The sequence below is a fragment of the Protopterus annectens genome, chromosome 15.part0 (assembly GCF_019279795.1).
Source record: "Protopterus annectens isolate FY-2018-M chromosome 15.part0, PAN1.0, whole genome shotgun sequence".
In the NCBI taxonomy this organism is placed as follows: domain Eukaryota; kingdom Metazoa; phylum Chordata; order Ceratodontiformes; family Protopteridae; genus Protopterus; species Protopterus annectens.
This window is the reverse complement of record NC_056749.1, coordinates 421,586,542-421,606,798: the sequence shown is the minus strand read 5'-3', so window position 1 is coordinate 421,606,798 and position 20,257 is coordinate 421,586,542.

Here is a 20,257-nt window from a genome sequence, read left to right as displayed (position 1 = left end):
TAACAAAACTAAGATCCGCACTAGCCATGGAATGAAAATCATTCCTAATTTCATATATAAACTTATATCCATCAGATTATCACTCATACCTTGACAATCCAGAACATCTGAGCTCCATAAATTGAATTTTCATATGGAGAATATTTGTAATAGGAATAAGCAATATTTATATTCTTTTGAACAGATATAGTACTATTGTAGATTAGACAGAATTCTAATACAATATAAATGTATACTTATTGTATAAGCAATTAATATTTACATGAAAGAAAGATGACAAGCAATTCAATCATAGTAGAGTAGAATGTATCATATATAAAACCTCAGTAAAAGATTATAGCACACAGTTATTTAACATATTAACCCTTATTGATGAAGTCTTTTAAAACTTATTACTTAATATAAATAGATGGTAATAATTGTGATGCCCGTGCCCTGGCCCAGCAATCAAGGAGCCTCAGTCCTCACCACTAACACCAGGGAGGTTGTCTCCTAGAAGAGGAAAGGATAACTAATACACACAGTAAAGTACAATTTCCCTTAAGTGCACACAGAGATCACAGTCAGTCTGGGGCTGGTTGCTCCCTAGCTCACCAGGTCCCCAATAAGATTCCCCACTGGCACAGCTATAGGGTCCAGGTCTCAGCCTAGCTGGGCAAGCTAAAACCTCCAGTACCCTCTCTGTCCAACCAGTGCTTCGTGTCCCTGCCCAAGTAGCTGACACAACACACACACACACACTTTGAGAAGAGGTTATGCAACCACACAGAACCTCTTGTGAATAGGCTGGCACAGGTTCTCCAGCTGTGCCTCTATTACCCAGACCATACGGTAGTAATTCCTGCCACCACCCAGCTGATAATTATCAGCTACTAAAAGGCCCTTAAAAGGGTGTCCAATTATTACTGTGCAATATTATAATCCAATGGTAGTATGACTAATCAGTCAAGGCTTAATTTGGTGTGACTTAGAAGTAAAATCTGTAAATATGTAATGTACTTTAGAAGTTAAATTATCTCTACATACACCAGCCACAGGTAAATGTTTTAAAATATTTAATAATAAATAATTAAAACACAAGACAAAACTACTACAGTACAATGCTACTCAAGTTCAGAGATCACACAGAAATGTAAAACAGTATCATAGGAAAGATCTGATTTCAAAGAAAAATACTTAGTCTACCTTTCTTCTAACTTTAACTATTCCTAAGAGAAATCACAGTGCTATAATCCTACTTACATACATAAAGCATAAGCAGTGCTGGGTTAGATGTCCAAGATCAAAATACTTTCCGTCTCTCACTGAACAATAGTTTTTAAAACACTAACAAACAGCTCTGCTAAGGCCCTCCCAAATTACATCATTTTGACACTTAGTCTGCAGTTCCCAGGCCACAAACTGCATTATTTAGCAAGCTAACACCTGCTCAGGAGACTACAACAATAAAATTCATTTCACATATATACTCTAACAGAAACCAGAGCAATAAAGCACCTTCCACATGTAAATTCTGGCCCTTAACTTTAACCTTAAAACAATGGGCATGAAACCTTCATCCAGACTCACTGAAGCTGACTTGTAAAACATCAAAGAGATTCGCAAGATCTTTTCAACTTTATAAAACACATTTGAAATGCTTGGCTTTTTTTTTTTTTCTTTACAGCAGATGATAGTGTTGCAACAATCTTGAAGTTCACATTTTACAGTGTTTTCTTTCATTTAAAAACACAAGCCTGTATTTTACATTTATTTATACAACTGATAGAATTATGTATCAAATTCTACTTGACTAGGATGGCAGCCTTCGCCCATCTTCCTCCAATCTTCACAATAATATTTATACCTAATGTTTATAATACAATGTATTTTACTGGCTATATCAGAAGTTATATATCATTATTTACCAGCATTTAAGTAATCCATTTGTTTGTTGATAAAAAGCATCAAATTTGTTTTATGTAAACATTGTTGAAAGTTAGTGCATTTTAATTATCAGTGCATCCCTCTTCCCCCCATTTCCTACACATAAGGATTTTCATATCTGTCATTTCTTATTATAAAATGAATGAAATTATAGGTTAAAAACAACACATTCACTTGTTGTGATTAATGATTACAAGTTCCCTTTTCATATTTATAAATTGCCATTTTATGGCATATACTGAAAGTTTTTAGATTTAAATGGCAACATTCTATTTTGTATAATGAGCAAAGGTTAAACTGAGTGATTATTGTCAATATAATACTATTTGTTCAGAATGTGATTGTTATACATTCTGTGACATTCCTAGTTCAGGCTTCTATTGTTTCCCTTGAACAACTTTGTCAGTTTGATGTCATGTATAAAACATTAGTTACCTTGGTAACAGCTTAAGTATTATTTATGGTTAAGATGTGTTACAAAACCACAATTCAAGTTAAAGCAATTATGTGGCTTGTTATGCACATTTACTTATATGAGAAAATCATCATGCTTTCCCTTGATGTTCAATGTAGCATATGTCATTTATGACAAGTTAAGACAGTAGTGTTGTTATACACAAGCCCATGTTATTAAATCCTGTCTTTAATATCTAAATTCAGCAGACTGCTTCATCTTATATGACAATTATATATTTCATGTCTAGATTTATTAAAATCATACATTCCATAACTATTGTGTGTGTGTTTTTTTTTTTATCAATAATCAACTTAATGAGCTAAACGAAGTGCTGGGAGACCATCAATATGTGTACATGTGGTTTAAAACAGCCCTTTTATTATATAATATTTTTTTTAAAACCAAAAACGTCATTGCCAAGAATCATCTCGGAGGCTCCTCAGAGCCGTTAATCATTATTGTTACAATGTCTTCCTTTATCATAGCAACCTGGGAGCATCTGTTTCTGTTAATGTGTCTGTGTACTGCATACCAGAGGATCATGATGCACCTGAAGCAAAGCTTCACTTCACCACAACTTCAAGCCCAAACTCCCTCCCCCTCAGCGAGGTAGAAGCCAGGAAAAAAACAGAGAGCAAACAGATAAAAAAAAAAAAAAAACCTCCCAACAAGCCACCACAACAGGAGACCACATACTCCTCCAGCCCTCCCACCTCTCACTCAGCAGACGTACAGACAAACCATTCTCCACCTAAATATCCCAAACCACAGCTCCATCCGCCCTCCTCCCCCAGACCCAGGCCAAAACACCAAATGTCCCCTCCCAACACACAAGCACCAGCAAACCTCAACCACTAGCCACAACCCACAGCCCCCCGGTGATGAAAACGGCAACACACAACAGCTGCCAGACACAGCTGCATCCACATACACCATGTCAGGCTCAATAAAACAGCACTCAAAGCTACAATACCCACCACAATTGACATTAATTGTGTTTAGACAGAATAACAATGACATCTGCACTAGCCGCCAGACATGGCCTCATCCACGCACACTACATCAGGATTGATTGAACAGCACTCAAAGCTATGATACCTGCCATAACTGATATTAACTAAGTTTAGACAGAATAATGATAATAATGATGACATTTATACTAAGGGCTTTCTACTATTATTCAACCAGGATATACATGACATTTATAAATCATACTTTAACTACAGAAGGCATTTCTCCATGACAGCATCTTCTCTTTTCTTCAAAACACTCTACTGTTACTGCTATTATATATGATGCTAATTTGTTACATTTGACTCTGAACTCTGATGAATGGTACCCTGTTGAATTAGTTATTAACTACTTACATTATTATAAGTAAAATCAATGAAAAACTGAACAAGATAAGTATTCATTGAGTTCAAGTAGGGGAATAGAAACTTCTATGTTTGTATTATATGTTGCTTTGTTTGGCTTATATATAATGTAAATAGTAACCCATCTTGACCTACCTTTGTTTGTGAAGAATTATTGGACTATTTGAACATTCTGAATAAATCATTACTGTTTCACAGTTGTTTAAGAATCCCTCCTTTTTTTAAAATAAAAACACATGACACGTGATGTACCATATCAGTTGATACTTTGAGAGATGAAATTGCAAGAGTTATTTTTTTGGGACAGCTATCTTGGAATCAGTGTTTTGTTTCTTCTTTCTAGCATCAGTCCAAGGATTTGTTTCTTTTATTATCTTAAGAGTAGGGGTCATCCATTCAATTTCTTCTGGGATAGACACTATGTTGTTGTTTTTGATGAATATACTAGCTTCTTCAAAGTCATTAAAGGTTCTCATCTCATTGGCAAAAATTATTTTATATTGGCTAGAAAGCCCAGCTGTGCTTTAATGTTGTTTTGTTTCAACAGTTTTATTATTGGCCAGACTTTTTTCCTTTGTTCTAGTATTCTGGAAGAATAATCATTGTCAAACCTTATCAGGCTTTGATTGTATTTTAAGGATGATTTTCTCCAAGCAGATTTTAAAATTAGCTCCTTGTCCAGAAATGAAAGAAATTTTATAACTATGGATCTAGGTGGAGTATTTGTTGAGTTAGAAGCAGGTTTCCTCAATGCTCTATGCACCCTTTCAATCCCAAATGAAAGTTCCTCTTTCAAGTCTAAAAATTCAGGAATCCAGATTGTTAAAAATGAAATAATATCTTCTCCTTCAGTGTTTTCAGGCAGACCAAAGATCCTTATGTTGTTTCTCCTTTCCCTGTTTTCTAAGTCATCTATTTTGTTAAGCAGCCATATATTCTGTTTAAGCAGAAATTCTTTTTTGGAATTCTTCCTCTTTGAGACTGCCTTCAATGTCATTTAGAGAAGTCTCTATATTTGTTATTTTGTATGGTGTTGCTGTAATAGTTCCTTAAGAGTATCAGTCTGTTTTTGAGAATTTAATTTGAGGTTTTCTAAGTCATTTTTAAAGCCATCCATCTTCAAAGATAGTTCCTGTAAGGAAGATGTCATCAGTTGCAGTTCTTTTTTCAAAGCAGCATCTGGATGAGAATTCCTTGAGTTGTTCATATTCAGTGACTCAATATATCTCCAAGATACTTGACAGGAAAATTTTTGTATATCTCCACCAAAATTGATATTTATGTACTTTAGTAGTTTATCTATAGATTTCTGACATTTTAAACTTGAAAATAATAAAAATGTTCCTATATTATTATAGTAGTTTATGGAGCTCTCAAAATTCACTGCTCTCAGTTAGCCATCTAGGCTCTGCCCCCACTGGATTTGATTTCTTTTTTTTTTAAAACAAGTTTATTGTTTTTAACATACAAAATAAATATCATAACAATCTTATACAAGCAATTAAAATGTAAATAGTTATAACATTTAATAAAACAACCAAAATATTTACAGAGACATCCACTACAAATCAAATCAATTGATTAAACTGTAATGTCTTACTAATGAAACTAAGATTTTTTTAACAGGTTTTGTAAAGTATCCCATATAGTATAGTAAGACGTTTTTCTAGAAGTTCTTGACTTTATTGTCATTAATTCCATATGACACACTTCTGTCATAACATTTTTAAATTCATTAAATGAAGGAGGAGTATCTGAAATCCAGTTTCTGGTTATTATTTTTCTAGCCACTGCTAGAATAGACCATAACAAGGGAAGTTTAACTTTTTTAACACTTTTAGGAACAGGAGTGTTAAATAATATAAGTGATTTAGAGACAATGAAATTATCTGTGAAAAGAGCCTGCAAAAAATCATTGATTAACATCCAATTTTCCTTCAATTTTATACGGTCATAAAACATATGTGCCCAATCAGCATTTATTTCTACATTACATCTCTTACATAAGTTGTCTTTATTATTTATTTTATTCATCATTAAAGGTGTATAGAAAGATCTATGTAAAAATTTCCAAGTAAAAAGTCTCCAATTAATGGAAGAAGTAGTTTTATAAGCAGATTCCAATATATATTGTATATCTTGTTGTTTTGGTGATTCACCATTAATGGAAATAAAATAATTCCAATAAGTATCTGAAATGTAATGAGTTTCTTCTCTAATAATTGTATGTATGTGTGAGAGCTTACCTTTATCAGAAACCCTATGTTGTAAATTTAATATCAAATAATCAATCAGAATTGGGACAGATTCTTTAACTGTTAAAGACATTGAATCAAGTTTATTAATAAGATGTTGTCTAAAAGTCTGAATTTCTAACCAACATGTTTCTCTCAAATCAAATTCTTGCTTTAAGAAGTCTAATTTTTTTACTTTGTTGTCAGACAGCAACTGATAGCAATACTTTAAATCATTCTCTGTGACTAAAAGAATTCTTTCAGAGGTGGTTGATAAGAGAATACCTTGTGTATACATTATAGGGAATAGGATAAAATTCCATTCCTTATACTTAGGATGCATAAATATAAAATTACGATATCTAATAATAATATTTAATGGGTAACTAGCTAGATATTTTGGTGTAATAGATGAAGTACAAAATTCCTTCAATAACCATAACATGGGGTTATTTACAATAGTATTTTTATGTATTAAAGAGATTTTCATGAAGTGAATGCTAATTAGTTCCCAGTAATCTTTCCATTTTGCAACATATGACTGATCTATTAACAAAGTAATAACTTTTATAATAGAAGAGATAGTATATAAATTAAAGTCTGGGAATGAAATGCCCCCTTGAGACCAGCTATTAGTATGTTTCTTTAATGCAATCCTAGGTCTATTAGGTGCCCATAAGAAATTTAACAATAGTGAATTCAATTTCTTAATAATTATTTTTGTAGGTGGGAGTATTATTGATTGTATTAAATATAATATCTTAGGGAATATTATCATTTAATAATTGTGAGTCTCTCTTCCATGGTAAAAAAACATATTGTTCCAGCTATTGAAAAGATTTTGTATATTATGAAGACAGTTACTATAATTATTATGTATAATAGATTTAATATCTTTAGTTAATATTATACCTAAGTAAGTTATCTGACCTGAGTTGGGTATATATTTGTGAAAATCATTAGTGAGGACATTTTTTCGTGTGTATATAGGTAATATTTTAGTTTTTTCTTCATTAAATATTAAACCAGAGATATTTTTAAAATCTGTCATTTTATCAAATAATGACTGCATAGAAGAGTTAGTTCCTGCTGATGTAATTAGAACATCATCTGCAAAAAGTTGAATTTTAGATATTGTATTTTCATCTATATCAAATCCTACTATATCAGTGCTGTTTCTAATCAAATTAGCCCAAGGCTCCATTATTAAAGTAAATAATAGTAGAGAGTGGACACCCTTGTTTTGTACCTTTTAATATGGGTATTTTTTGTGAGACATATGTTCCTATCTTAATGTAAGCCAATGCTCCTTTATATAGATGTTCAATTAGATTCACAAATGCATCAGAGAAATTTGTACACTTCAATAAGATAAACAAGTAGTCCCAACTTACTGAGTCAAATGCTGAACTTATATCAAGACTAATAAGTGTTAAGTCTTTCTTTTTCCTGTTTGCATAATCAATTAATGTTAAAGTTCTTCTTATATTATCAAAAGTATTTATATTTATAATAAAGCCTGTCTGATCTATATCTATTATACCTGGAATGATTGTCTTTAATCTGTCAGCAAAAATACTCATAAACATTTTATAGTCAACATTAAGTAATGAAATAGGTCTATATGAAGTGCATCTGGTTGGGTCTTTATTGGGTTTTAAAATTGGTGAAATAAATGTGTATTGCCAGGATGGGGGAGTTGTTAACTCATTTTGAGCTAAAATAAAAACCCTATGTATTAATGAGTAAGTACTTTTAGGAAGAATTTTATAAATCTCTGGTATAATACCATCATTACCTGGTGCTTTGTTTGATTTAAGTTTGTTTATTTGTGTAATAACCTCTGTATATGAAATATCTTTATCTATTAATTTAGTCTGTTGTTTATTAAGTTTTTTGTTCATGTTTGTAGTTATAAATTTCTTTATTTTATCTTTAGAATCCATGTTAATGTTATTGTGATTAATTTTATGAAAGTGATTTCTAAATTCATCTAATATTTCTGGTAAACTAGAAACATTCTTCTTTTTCCTGAGAGAAAATTTCTTTGATATGATTTTGTTTATTCAGCCTTTTGTTTTATTTTTAAGTCTATGTAAGTATTTGGGACTTATTGAGTAAGACAAAACTTATATTTCTCTAATGTTATTTTGACTTTATGAGTTAAAATTTCTTTGTATTTCTCATTTAATTTATTTATTTCCTCAATGACTTTTTTGTCCATAATATTTTCTTTATTATTATGTTTATATGAGTCTAATTTGCATTGAATATCTAGTAATTCTTTGTCCCAAGATTTCCTTTTATTATTATACCATCTGATACTTTGTCCATACAAATATGATTTTAAAGCATCCCAAATGTAAACAATGGAGACATCAGGTGTAGTGTTTAAGTCTAAGAAATGTTGCACCTCTGTAAGTATATAATCTTTATAGTCCTTTAGTTGAGTTAAGTATGCTGGTATTCTTTTGATCTGGACATTATAAGTACTCTTTACCATGAATTAAAAGACAATTTAATTATGATCTGATATAGGACATGAAATGATTTTGGAATTAATTAAGTCTGTTACCATTTGGTTAGAAATAAAGACTCTATCTATTCTTGAATAAGTTTTATATCTGTTAGAAAAAAAAGTGTATGGTAATGATTTAGAATCTATCTGATTATTAATATCATTCAAATGATATAAATTAATAAAATCCTTTAAATGTTTTGCATTAGATGTAATGTTCCTCTTTCCTGTAGTAGTAGTAGTATCTTTTTCATGTAGGATACAATTAAAGTCACCTGCTAAAATAATATCCCCTATAGAAAATGATATAATCTTATTGAGATGGTGTTTCACTGTATTAGTGCCAATTCCTGGTATCCAATATACATTGATTAATGTATATACTTTCCCATTAATCTGTATTGTAACCATACAAAACATTCCTTTATCATCTTTATAAGACTTAATAGTTTTAGGTATGGGCATATTTTTGTTCCATAAGATAGCCACTCCTCTTTTTTCTGTGTGTGTTCTGAGCTAACCAAGACTGTATATTTATTAGTGGCTAATTTATCTATATCCTTTTTCAGGAGATGTGTTTCTTGAAGGAATATTAAGTTGGCTCTATGCAAATTAATATATCTCATTAAACTTGCCCTTTTACATGGGTTATTCAATCCATTAATGTTTAAAGAAATTCCTTTTAGAGATACCATTTAACTTCTATGAACATATAAAACATATAATAAGAATAATAATTAACAAAATAAGTATTATTATGTCTCCTCCTTTAGGTGTTCCATTAATTATAGCTGTATTTAATGAAAATCTTATGGAATTTTGTGTAAGTTTTACTTTTATTTGTAGTGACAATGAGTTTATAAAATGTGATGTGGATGTCAAAACTATATACATACAACAATAATCAGGTGAAAATAATGTTTGGATTAAACATTGCACCCAGCCTGGAGTTGAAAACTCCAACTTCGAGTAGCAAATACCACTCAAGTTATCCCCCTATCCTAAGCAGCAGTACTTCAGCTGCCACCAAATTAATTCAATACTAACTATTATTAACTAAAGTTAACCTCATTTAGCTTGATTATCTATTATAACAAAGCTAAACAATTTTTATAACAGCTTCATATAAACATATAAAACATTTAGAAACAACTAATATTGCTATGTACATCTATTCTGTATAATACACTCATAATCAAAATAGCATTCTAACAATCTTGATAAAGGGAGCAAATAAGAGAGAGAGAGAGAGAGAGAGAAAAAAGGGGGAATATCTATATGGTAGTTTAATAAAAGTTTGTAAGAATAAGTTCTTATTATATGTTTATGTTCATTTGAATTCAATAACATATATTATCTTAGGCTATTATGGTTCAGACATTACTTATATTAGGGTATTCCCACTTTCTGCCATAGTAATACAGTTGAAAGCTCTTAAAACTTTAAGTTACTTGCACCAAAAGCTTCCTTCTCATATTTATTATTGCCAATTAAATAAATATTTATTCTCATGCATAAGTTAAAAGAACATACTGCACAGCAATGTTGATTCCTAGTTATACATAAATCATTGTGATGAAAGCCATCTCTTTTTTATATATCTGAACTGCAGCTTTAAAATGTGTTACATGACAATTTCTTCTAAAATATAATCATAATGATGCATGTACTTGTCTGTTAGTCAAGGCAAATGATTTATAACATTACATATGTTTAAATCATAAGCATTTATATACATCAAAGTGCTGCAGTCATATAAGCTTTCAAAAACAAGTGTACATGTGTTTTACCTTCTATGCCTTCTAAAATATCTCATTAGTTTACTGTGTCATATTAAGTCATTTAAAATCATTTTAACTTTTATATTTTATAAATTACATCTTAAATAAGTAAGTTATTATAAAGAAAAACTCACATTTAGGTGTCATAAAGTTCGTTTTTCATCACAAAGTCGCATTTACAGCAGTTATACTTCCTGAAACAGTTTACTTCTTGGATCTGCGATGTGTCAGTGTGAAATCAGGGGTCAAAGTTCAAAATGGCTGCTTTCAGCTTCTCTGTGTGTATTCTGAGTGTTGAAGCTTTTAAAATGACTCGAGGACACTATTCACGAGGAAACCCACATCCCAGATTGTCTCCCATAACATTCTGGCGGGAATTTTAGTAAAAGCAAGTGACTGACATTCATTTTATAATACAAATGAATCTAAACAGTGCAAAACCTTCTCAAAGCATTTTACAAGTCATTACAGTCTCTATGACAGTGAAACCAAGCCTACAGTTGTTTAACATAAACACAACTTATTTTTATATGCCCCATTTCATTTTCTTATACAGATCTTATTACATACACATATCAGTATTATCAGAAGCATATAATTTTATAGAGAGAGAGAGAGAGAAAAAAAAAAAAAGGGACCTACAAAGAGTATCTACAAAGATATATTACTTGCTGTTTGTTTTTACAAAGATATATCACTTGCTGTTTGATTTAATAAAGTGGAACATGAGACATATTACTTTCAACTACTTTAGTTCTAGTTAACTGCAATTATATCATGCCATATTATTTGAAATAATGTATTAAGTAATTAAGCCATGGTATAATATTTAGCAACAGTATTTAAACAGCATAAATAATTTTAAAAAACTAATAAATTATTTTTCCCCTTATTTCATATTTTCCATCAAACCTCTCTCCCTGCCCTCCCCCACCCCTCACTGAATGTATAGTTTAAAGAGAATGCCATTATTTAAAACAAGAAGAGAAAGGAAATGTATCAAATTACTAACCTTAGGTCTCTTTATCACAAAGAGAAACAAGTTGATTCATAACAGGTTATTTGTTCCTCAGAAAGTTTGATTATTTATAAAACAAAATCAGTTCTTTGCACACAAAAAAGAAACTTTGAATAAATCCTTAAGATATTTGTGGCTTTCTTGAAAATGTAGTAACTGTAATTAAAGAGTTCAAAGAAATATAGAACATGTCATTTGTTTTTTAGTCTTTTTTGCTTCTCTGAAGTCTTCCAAGAAGTTCCTGTTGCCATCCTCTTTAACGAAGGGCTTGCCCATTCCATATCTTCTATTTTATCTAATATTTTATTTTTTTTAATATACAGCAAAGCAGAGTCCAAGTCTTCAAAAATTCTAGGCCATCTGGTAAAAAGATTTTTAGTTTGGAAGGAAATAAAAGATGAGTTTTGAACTGTGCTTTCTTAAGCTCTCTTATTAATGGCAAAAAAACTTTTCTTTTTGTTATTACCAAGGAAGAATAGTCATTGTCAAAATGCACAGTTGCCTCATTAATTTTAATAGGAGCTTTAGCCCATGCAGCCTTTAATACGATCTCCTTGTCATAAGATGATAAAAATCTTACAATAACTGATTTAGGATACTTTTTATTTTTATTAGAATTAGATAAAGACCTATGGGCTCTTTCAATACCAAAAGAAAATGCTTCTGACAGATCTAAAGTTTTGGGAAGCCAAGTATTTAAAAAGGAAGTAATGTTGTTACCTTCTATATTTTCTGGCAGTCCAAAAATCCTTATATTACTGCGTCTGGATCTGTTTTCAAGGTCATCTAGTTTGAATTGAAGGTGTGTGTTCTGTTTCAATAAAAATTCAATGTTAATTTCTTCTTCCTGAATTCTGTTGTCCATATCATTAAGAGTCTCTTCTATACCTGTAATCTGGGCTTTCTGATGTTGTAAGTCTTGATGTAACAAATCCATTTGTTTTGTGGTTTTTTTCTATAAAGTTATCAATTTTAACATCCAGTCTGTCCATTTTAGTTGTTAGTTGCTGAATAGTTGATAGTAGAGACTGAAGCTCTTTCTTGATGCTGGAATCCTGACTGTTAGCCTTACTGGAACTCATTCTGAACAGAGGTGATGAAAGAGAAATTTCCAAGAAGATTTCTGACAGGAAAATTATTTAAATTTTCTTTCTTTTTTAGATATTATTCAAGATACTAGTATTCCAAACGTTTTTAGAAAGAAAATTATTACATTAGTTGAATTTTAAAGTAATTATTTCCTGTCAGTGTAGTTATGTTGGTGGAGCTGAAGAAATCTGCTGCTATCCTGTGTTCATCCTTGGCCACGCCCCCACTGGATTTGATTTCTGAAATACAAACATTGGGTTCCTTACTGTATTATATTAGAGCACCTGTACTTCACAAATTTCAACATGATAAATTTAATGGATTCAATCTGGCAATGGAACTTTTCTCTTGTCATACAGAAATACTGGCAGTATCGTATCTTTCAGTAACTATAGCTAATGCCATTCTTTTGTACGATGAGTACAATGAGCATACCATAATCTGAACTCAGTTCTGAGACTGGTTTGGCTCAGCTTATTGTTTTGATACATTCATGTTAGACATTGCCTTTCTTAAAGTAAGAGTGACCTAACTTGAGAATCATAAAGAAAGGGGTGCAAGACTTACTCTTTTATGTTATTTTCATGTGTTGTCATTGTGTGAAACTCACTTATGTAATAGAGTACATGTGTTTGCATCACTGGCACATGAGTAAATAATTTAAGGAATCAGGACCAACCAGTTTTATGCTTACAGGTTCATAGGTTGGTACTAGGCAATCAGCCCTAGGGCCTATACAAGCCTAGCCATAACAATTCCCTGGATATTTCTTCCCACAATATTTACTTCCCTGGATCCCTGTCTAGCAGGGCAACTGACATGATCCCCGGGGTGAATTTCCTATTTCCCATCCAATCGTCAAGGTTCCTTTTGAAGAGGCCCAAAGAGGCACTCTGCTTGACATGTATGAGCAGTCTATTCCAGAGTATGGGGAGTCTCTGGATCAGGAACCTATCCGTCCAGCATGTTTTGTTCATTGTGATGACAAGGTTTAGATCCCTGGAGCATGTGGCTCTGAGGGATTGGGATTTCTTTAAGTGGAGCATGTCCAACAGCTCAGGGTTTGACATGGCCTTGTATGTTAAGCAAAGATCGCCTCTGAGTAGACAATATGCCACAGAGTATAGCTGGAGTTTTTTTAGATGGTCAGCATAGGGTATCTGCTTTAGGCCTGTGATTCTTTTATTGAGAAATTTCTGTGGCCTTTCCAGCTGTTGCAGATGTCTTGGGAGGTACATACCAAATGGGGCATTGTACTCTATAATGGGTCTAATGAGGGATGAGTACAGTGGGACAATGACCTCCTTTTTTCAGGGTGAAAAGTCCTTAGTGATGAGGTGTGCCTCATAGAAGGGTTTCCTGACTGTTGTAGTGATGTGGTTATTGAAGGTGAGCCCACTGTCCACCTGTGTCCCCAAGTCTCTCATCACACTTTTGGTGTTTAGTGTACTGCCACCTATGTGGTAATTCATGGGTACATGTTTTTTCCCAAAGGGGGTAACTGTACATTTCTTGGCATTAAGCTTGTGCCCATGGCTCTCGCACCAAGCATCTGTCTCTGTTAGGCCCTTTTGTAGAATATCTACATAATTTCAGGATTCAATAATGGCTCCCAGTCTGCAGTCATCTGCGAACTTTGTTAGCCAGAGTCACTTAGTGTTGGCCTGTACTTCAGAGAAGTAGATGCCAAACAAGAGCAGTCTCAGGACTGAACCCTGAGGTACTCCACTTGTCACTTGTCTGGAGCTGAATTTGGAGTCGGCTACTTTTACAGTCTGGGTTCTGTCAGTAATCCAGTTGGCAACCCATTGAGTGACATAGGGATTTATGCCCAGCTTAGTAAGTTTATCTATGATTCCAGAGTGGGGGATGGTGTCAAAGGCCTTGGTGAGGTCCAGATAGGCTGTGTGGACTGTCTTACCCTCTTCCACAGCTCTGGAGACTGATTCAAAGAAGTCAATCAGGTTCAGGAGACAAGATCAGCCCTTCATGAACCCAAACTGGGTGGGGTCCAGTGTTTGAAGGTTGCCAATGTCTTTGTTTATAAGTTCCATGATAATGCGTTCCATGCCCTTGCAGATCAGGCTCATCAGACTGATGGGACGGTAGTTCCCGGGTTCCAAGGTGGATCCCCCATTGTGTACTGGGATAACTGTAGCAGTGCGCTACTCAGTGGGCATGAAGTCTGAGGTGAGGCTATGATTAAACATGACACTTAGGTGAGGTGCCAGTTCATTTTGTGGTTTATGTAGTATACAGCCCAGGGTGTCATCTGGTCCTATGGATGCTGTATTCCTAGCTTTGGAGAGTCCGGTTTCTACCTGTGTGGCCGTGATTACCAGAATTTGGCAATCTTTTGGTATTGAGATGGGCCCTTTAGGGGGTGAAGTTGGCACTAAATCGATCTGCCAGGATATTGGCAATATCCGTGGGATCAGTATATTTAATGCCATTCTGTTGTAGCTCAGAGCAGATCTAAGCATTGCCATTTAGATTCTTGACATAACTATAGAATGCCTTGCGGCTGTCTTTGAAATCTTTGGCAATTTTATTTTCATAACTAGTTTTGAAGGATTTTATGAGGGATCTCAGCTTCTTACTGAGGTTGGTAAGGGAGTTTTTTGCATCCTGGGATTTTCCTCTTTTCTGCAACAGTTTCTTCCTTCTGTTGTATAGTTTGTTTATGGCAGGAGACCACCAGATTGGCTTCCTTTTTTTGGAGGAGAGCATCTTGGTTCAATTTTGGATGGCACAATTCATGCACGAGTGGATGTGTTCGTACAGTGCCTTAGTGTAGGATTCAGCAGTCGAACTTTCAGATACCGTCTGCATGGGTGTCATGAAGTTTGTCACTTCTGACTTGAACAGCATACAGTTGGCTTTGGAGATGTTTTTTATGGAGGTTTCCTTACTGGGGGTTGGAGGTGGGATGTGGATGTCAAGGGTGATTTGCTTACGGTCAGACCTGACCAATTGCGTTTCATGGTATTATTAGTGGAACCTATGTCAGAAATGAGCTTTGTGTTCTCAAATTAGCTCTGCCATGTATTTTTATGGAGAAGACTGCTGCTGGGGAGCATTTATCATGTGCAGTAGTGTATGATCAGAAATTTATGTAAAATTATAACTGTGCTCAAAGCTGATCCTATCATAAGATAGTCCCACCTTATAACAGTTAGCTCAACCCATTTGGTTGCTTGCTGCAGCACCCCCCACCCTAGTCCTTGCTTTGAAGTCACCCACCAGCACTTCATATGGTATTTTCATCACATTAAAAGTTGCACACTTAGCACACATGCTGGAAGTGGAAATTTTCTCCATTTTTTTAAGAATATTTTATTGAAATATAACCTTTTGTAAGCTGAAAAATGATATTTAAAAATTGTCTTTGTTTGTTGTGCCACAGCATGAGGCCTCTCAACACCTTTAGGCAACTCTTACCATACCCATGCACACTAAAAGGGAGGAAAGGCACAGTTATCATCTGCAAAGTAGGGCAGGGCACAGTGGCAGGGAGCAGCAATGTTAACGTGAATGGGAAGATTACAGGCCATGGATGTGGTAACCATTCATGCAGCTACAAGGTTATAGGAAGCTAGAAATCATGTCCTACTGGGTCAAAAAGGAGTTTCCATGTTGTGAATACTAGCGGAGTGTGCCATGCACTCTGCAATAACAGGAAAGGAGGTAACCTGTCCAGTGGGTGATACAACACTTCAGGAGTATGTATGGGAACTCTGCCATGGTTGATCATGTAAGGAGGCAGTAGATGGTTGGCATCCATAAGTCCAGGAATGGGCACAGCTCGGCAAGGTTCTGAGGTCAACAGGGAATAGAAATGGCATGGAAGTGAGGAAACCAGAGTGACTGATTAGCCCAGAGGTGTGCCTTGACTGTAGAAACAGAAGAGCACTGGTCATGACAATGAGAATGTACATAGTTAGGGTTGGAGGCAGCTATGGATAAAGGTGTCAGTGTTGCAGTCTCTGGCACAGTGTGCTATCTATATATGGCTACCATGAGACACGCATCTTCATCTGGCTGCCTGCTCAAGGATGCAGTAACAAATGAAAACACAGCTACCACTGCCCTTAGCAGACATGTCTACTCCAGGTCCCAGTATGTCATATCACTCTGCATGCACTGCACAATGTCACATAGTGGTTACAGTGGTTGCAGTCCCTCATACAAGCCACAGCATACTCAACATCTCTGACAATCCATGTGTAATTGTTGTTTGTGCCTGGATCACTGAATTGCACATCTGCTGATTGATGTCAACGGTGAAACTGGGGACAGGGAATGTTCTAGAGTGATGGTAGCAACAGCCACCAAAACATCTCTAGCCTAATGTGGATGCATGCACCTTGGAAGCAGTATGGCTCACAGATGCAATCTGTGGTGATGCCTCCTGTGTAGCTTGTGCATGACTAACATGGACTAGAAATCCACTGCTATACATAGCGGATGATGAGGGGTTCATCTGGCACTCCACAGTCATGTTATCTGTGATGGATGTGTGCCTACCCTGCAGCTGCAGTGTTAGTGTTGCTGACAATGCCCCTGTATCAGCAGATTGTGCCACGTGCATAGTGCCATCAGTGTAAGTCACCGGTGACCTGCTGACATCAGACATGTTGCTATTTGTTGTGCTCAACCCTCTATCAGTGGGAACTGTGAAAGTAAAGATAACATACCTGTGGAAGTGCTGGAACATGTGTGTCACTCCCACCAGTACATATCACACAAATTAATATTTGTCAACTATCTGCATATCCTTTGTGCACACATATTTATTGTGGTAAAGGTTACCAGGGCTGCAGCCCGATGTACTTGGAGAAAAGATATGCATGTGTGTTCTGCTTATAAACACATTCACATTAGTGGGTCACTGTACAACAGTAATGGAACATATTACTAACCTTGCACATTCCCTGTAGATACTCAGGCAGTCATCACTAGCCTACCTCCCACATCCAAGCCATTTCCAAGCATAAAGGGTCGTCACCTGTCCTGGACAGGGTTATTTGGAAAGTCCTCCATCTCTGCAAGATGCCCTTGTGTTGGTGATCCACCTCCTGTGGGGGACCTGTCCCTGGTGATATCCTGTGCCTTGATCTTCACATCATCATATTGGTGACCCTGGTGCAGTTCTACTACTATCTTGTTGTTATAGCTGCCCACAGCATTTGACACCCTGCACTTCTCCCTTCTACAACCGGCCCTAGAAAGCTTGTCTGCTTTACTTATGTCAAAGATATACATTCCACATATGCACAGGTCCTGCAATAGCATTTATGTGTCCTTTGTTGTGATTTTTTTCAACCATTGCTGTTCTATCATTCCCATAGCAAGACAATTATGCCTGTAGACTGCACATATAAATCAGAGTTTGTGCGTGTGCCTGCATGACTGTCTTTGGAAGAACCAATGTTGCAGCTCTATCAGCTTGCCTCCATTTCATAGCCACAAACCTGTCTCTTATATGCTATCTCACCCTGCGCTATACTGACAGCGTAACAGGCATTGTACCACTTCTCACCATTATGCAGCACCTTGCTGACAGTATATGGTGTGATTTATATAGAGCATGCTTCATATCAGCTATAGCATAGCTTGTGGTCTGTGTGCAGATTGTATAGTGTTGCACCTCCTTCAGCAGGACAGTAATCTGTCGTGCCCCTGTGCTTTGTTCCCTGGCAGGTTAAGCCCTCCCATAGAAGGACAGTTAACATGTCATGTTCATGTCTTCTGTCACCCCACACTCTGCACTGCTCAGTAGCTGTTCATGTTGCTGTCATGCACCTTTGTGTGCAGCCTACAGTCCTAACATCCATTACCAGGTACTACACCTTACATTGGACAGGTTAGTTCCACTGCTGATATCACTGTACCCCACACTATGCCCCATCACGGTATGTCTATATGGCGATAGAAACTATTATCCACTACCATTTTCCATTTACTATGCTGCTCATCATACTGCAGTCTCTGATACAGGGCTACACCTGGTGCAGAAGACAGACCTAGGTTTTTCTCTTTCTGCTGCACAACAATAGAGAGCACCTCTTGGAAACATATTATGCCCCTGGTATAAAACTGAAGCCTGGCAGCAGTTTACCAGGAAGTGAGTCATGCCTCTGGTATCATCTGCATTTGTGAGCAGTGCACTCATAGGCGCAATAAATTGCAGAGACACAACCCAAGCTGCTTCAACAGTGGAAAACAAAGGTTAGTGAGTGAGAGAGAGAGAAACGGCATTCTTTGGTAAGTATTTTGTAATGGTTTTGCAATGCCATTGTTTGACCTCAGGCTTTTGTCGTCCTTGCCTTCTGTTGGTGGGAAAAAGCTGTACCAATCATTGAATTCATAAAGTCATAAATCTTATACCATAAGAAAAGGTAGCATTAAATCAAGATGCCTGCCTAAGGAGAATGGACATGCTCTCCAGGTGGACAGCAGATGCTGTAAACAGACAGCAATCTTTTAAACATGAAATAAATTAGCCAGGCACATGTATGAATATGCTGTATATTTTGTCTTTTTGTTTTTTCCTCTTTTTCTCCACAGGGTCTGTTCTGATGGAGGATAAGGTATGTGTAGATTAGAGCATGTGTATGTACCTTTAAGAAGCATTTCCAGATATAGCATGTGCATATAAATACAGAGCACGTGCAGGCAGCAGTGTCATCTTGAGAGAACAGCCAGAGTGTTAACATGTACAAGTGTGGTAGTCAGTCTATTTATTAGTTTATTTAAGTTTAATTTACAAAGCCTCATTTCTGATGTGTTAATGTGTAATAAAGCTGCTTGAACTGAACCCACGAATGTTCATCTGCTTTATCATGACCAGACCAGCGACAGTATGGTAGCAGCTACCTGTGCCTACAATGGCTAACATGCCTGTGATGGGTCACCAACAGTCTCCAGATTTGCATCTCCTCAGTGGGGATAAACTTCTCTTTGTGGAGGATGACCTGGAAGGATTGCTGGTGATCTCTGTGGCCACTTGTCATGAGAGGAGTGGCACAAAGATTTCCTCCTGAATCACCTAGATGCAGGTGCACCAGCTGGTGATGGCCAAAGTGGGCTAGCAGTATGAGATGATAGATGAAAATTTTTTGAGGGGGTAACATCAGAATAAAAACAGAAGCATGTCCACCCCCAATATCATTTCCTTTATACCTAACCACTTAATCCGTTCCTCCCCTAACTCCACCCCTTCCTGTCTGCTATAACATTCTAAACACCTGGGTCTATATTAGATCACTGAATGCTTAAAAAAGCAAACAGTGATTAATCGACCCTATGTAAGTGAAAGCTTACAATGTCGAACTGTCAGAACAGCGACTTTTTTCCAAGGGAAAAAAATCGCTGTTCCAACAAAAAAATAAAAATAAAAAACAATACACTTTAAACATTACATTAAGTGGGGGGGCTGTGCCCCCCACACACCCCCTACTTAAATATACCAACTCCGAGACTGCACTACAGTGCCAAAAAAAGGAAAAGTAATGAAGTGGCCAAGCGAATTCTTTCCCAGGGAAAAAATTAGCTTAAAAGCCGCTTTGGTATTTTGTCGTTTCAGTCTTTTAAGTTCGACCAAGTTGCATTCGAAAGAATGCGTCTTCGGTCTTCTAATAGGAACCCAAACACCTTACCATCCCCTACTTATCACTTCATAGTTTAGTCTGCTGCTAATCTTCCTTCTTTCTAGATATTCTCTACTCTCCCTACAGGTTGTTTCACTTACATTTTACTTCAAATCTCTAACAGGTCCAACAACTAACTTTTCCTAGTCCCTTACCCACTCCTCACTCCATCCCAATCCTACTTCCCCACCTTAGGCCATGGCTTT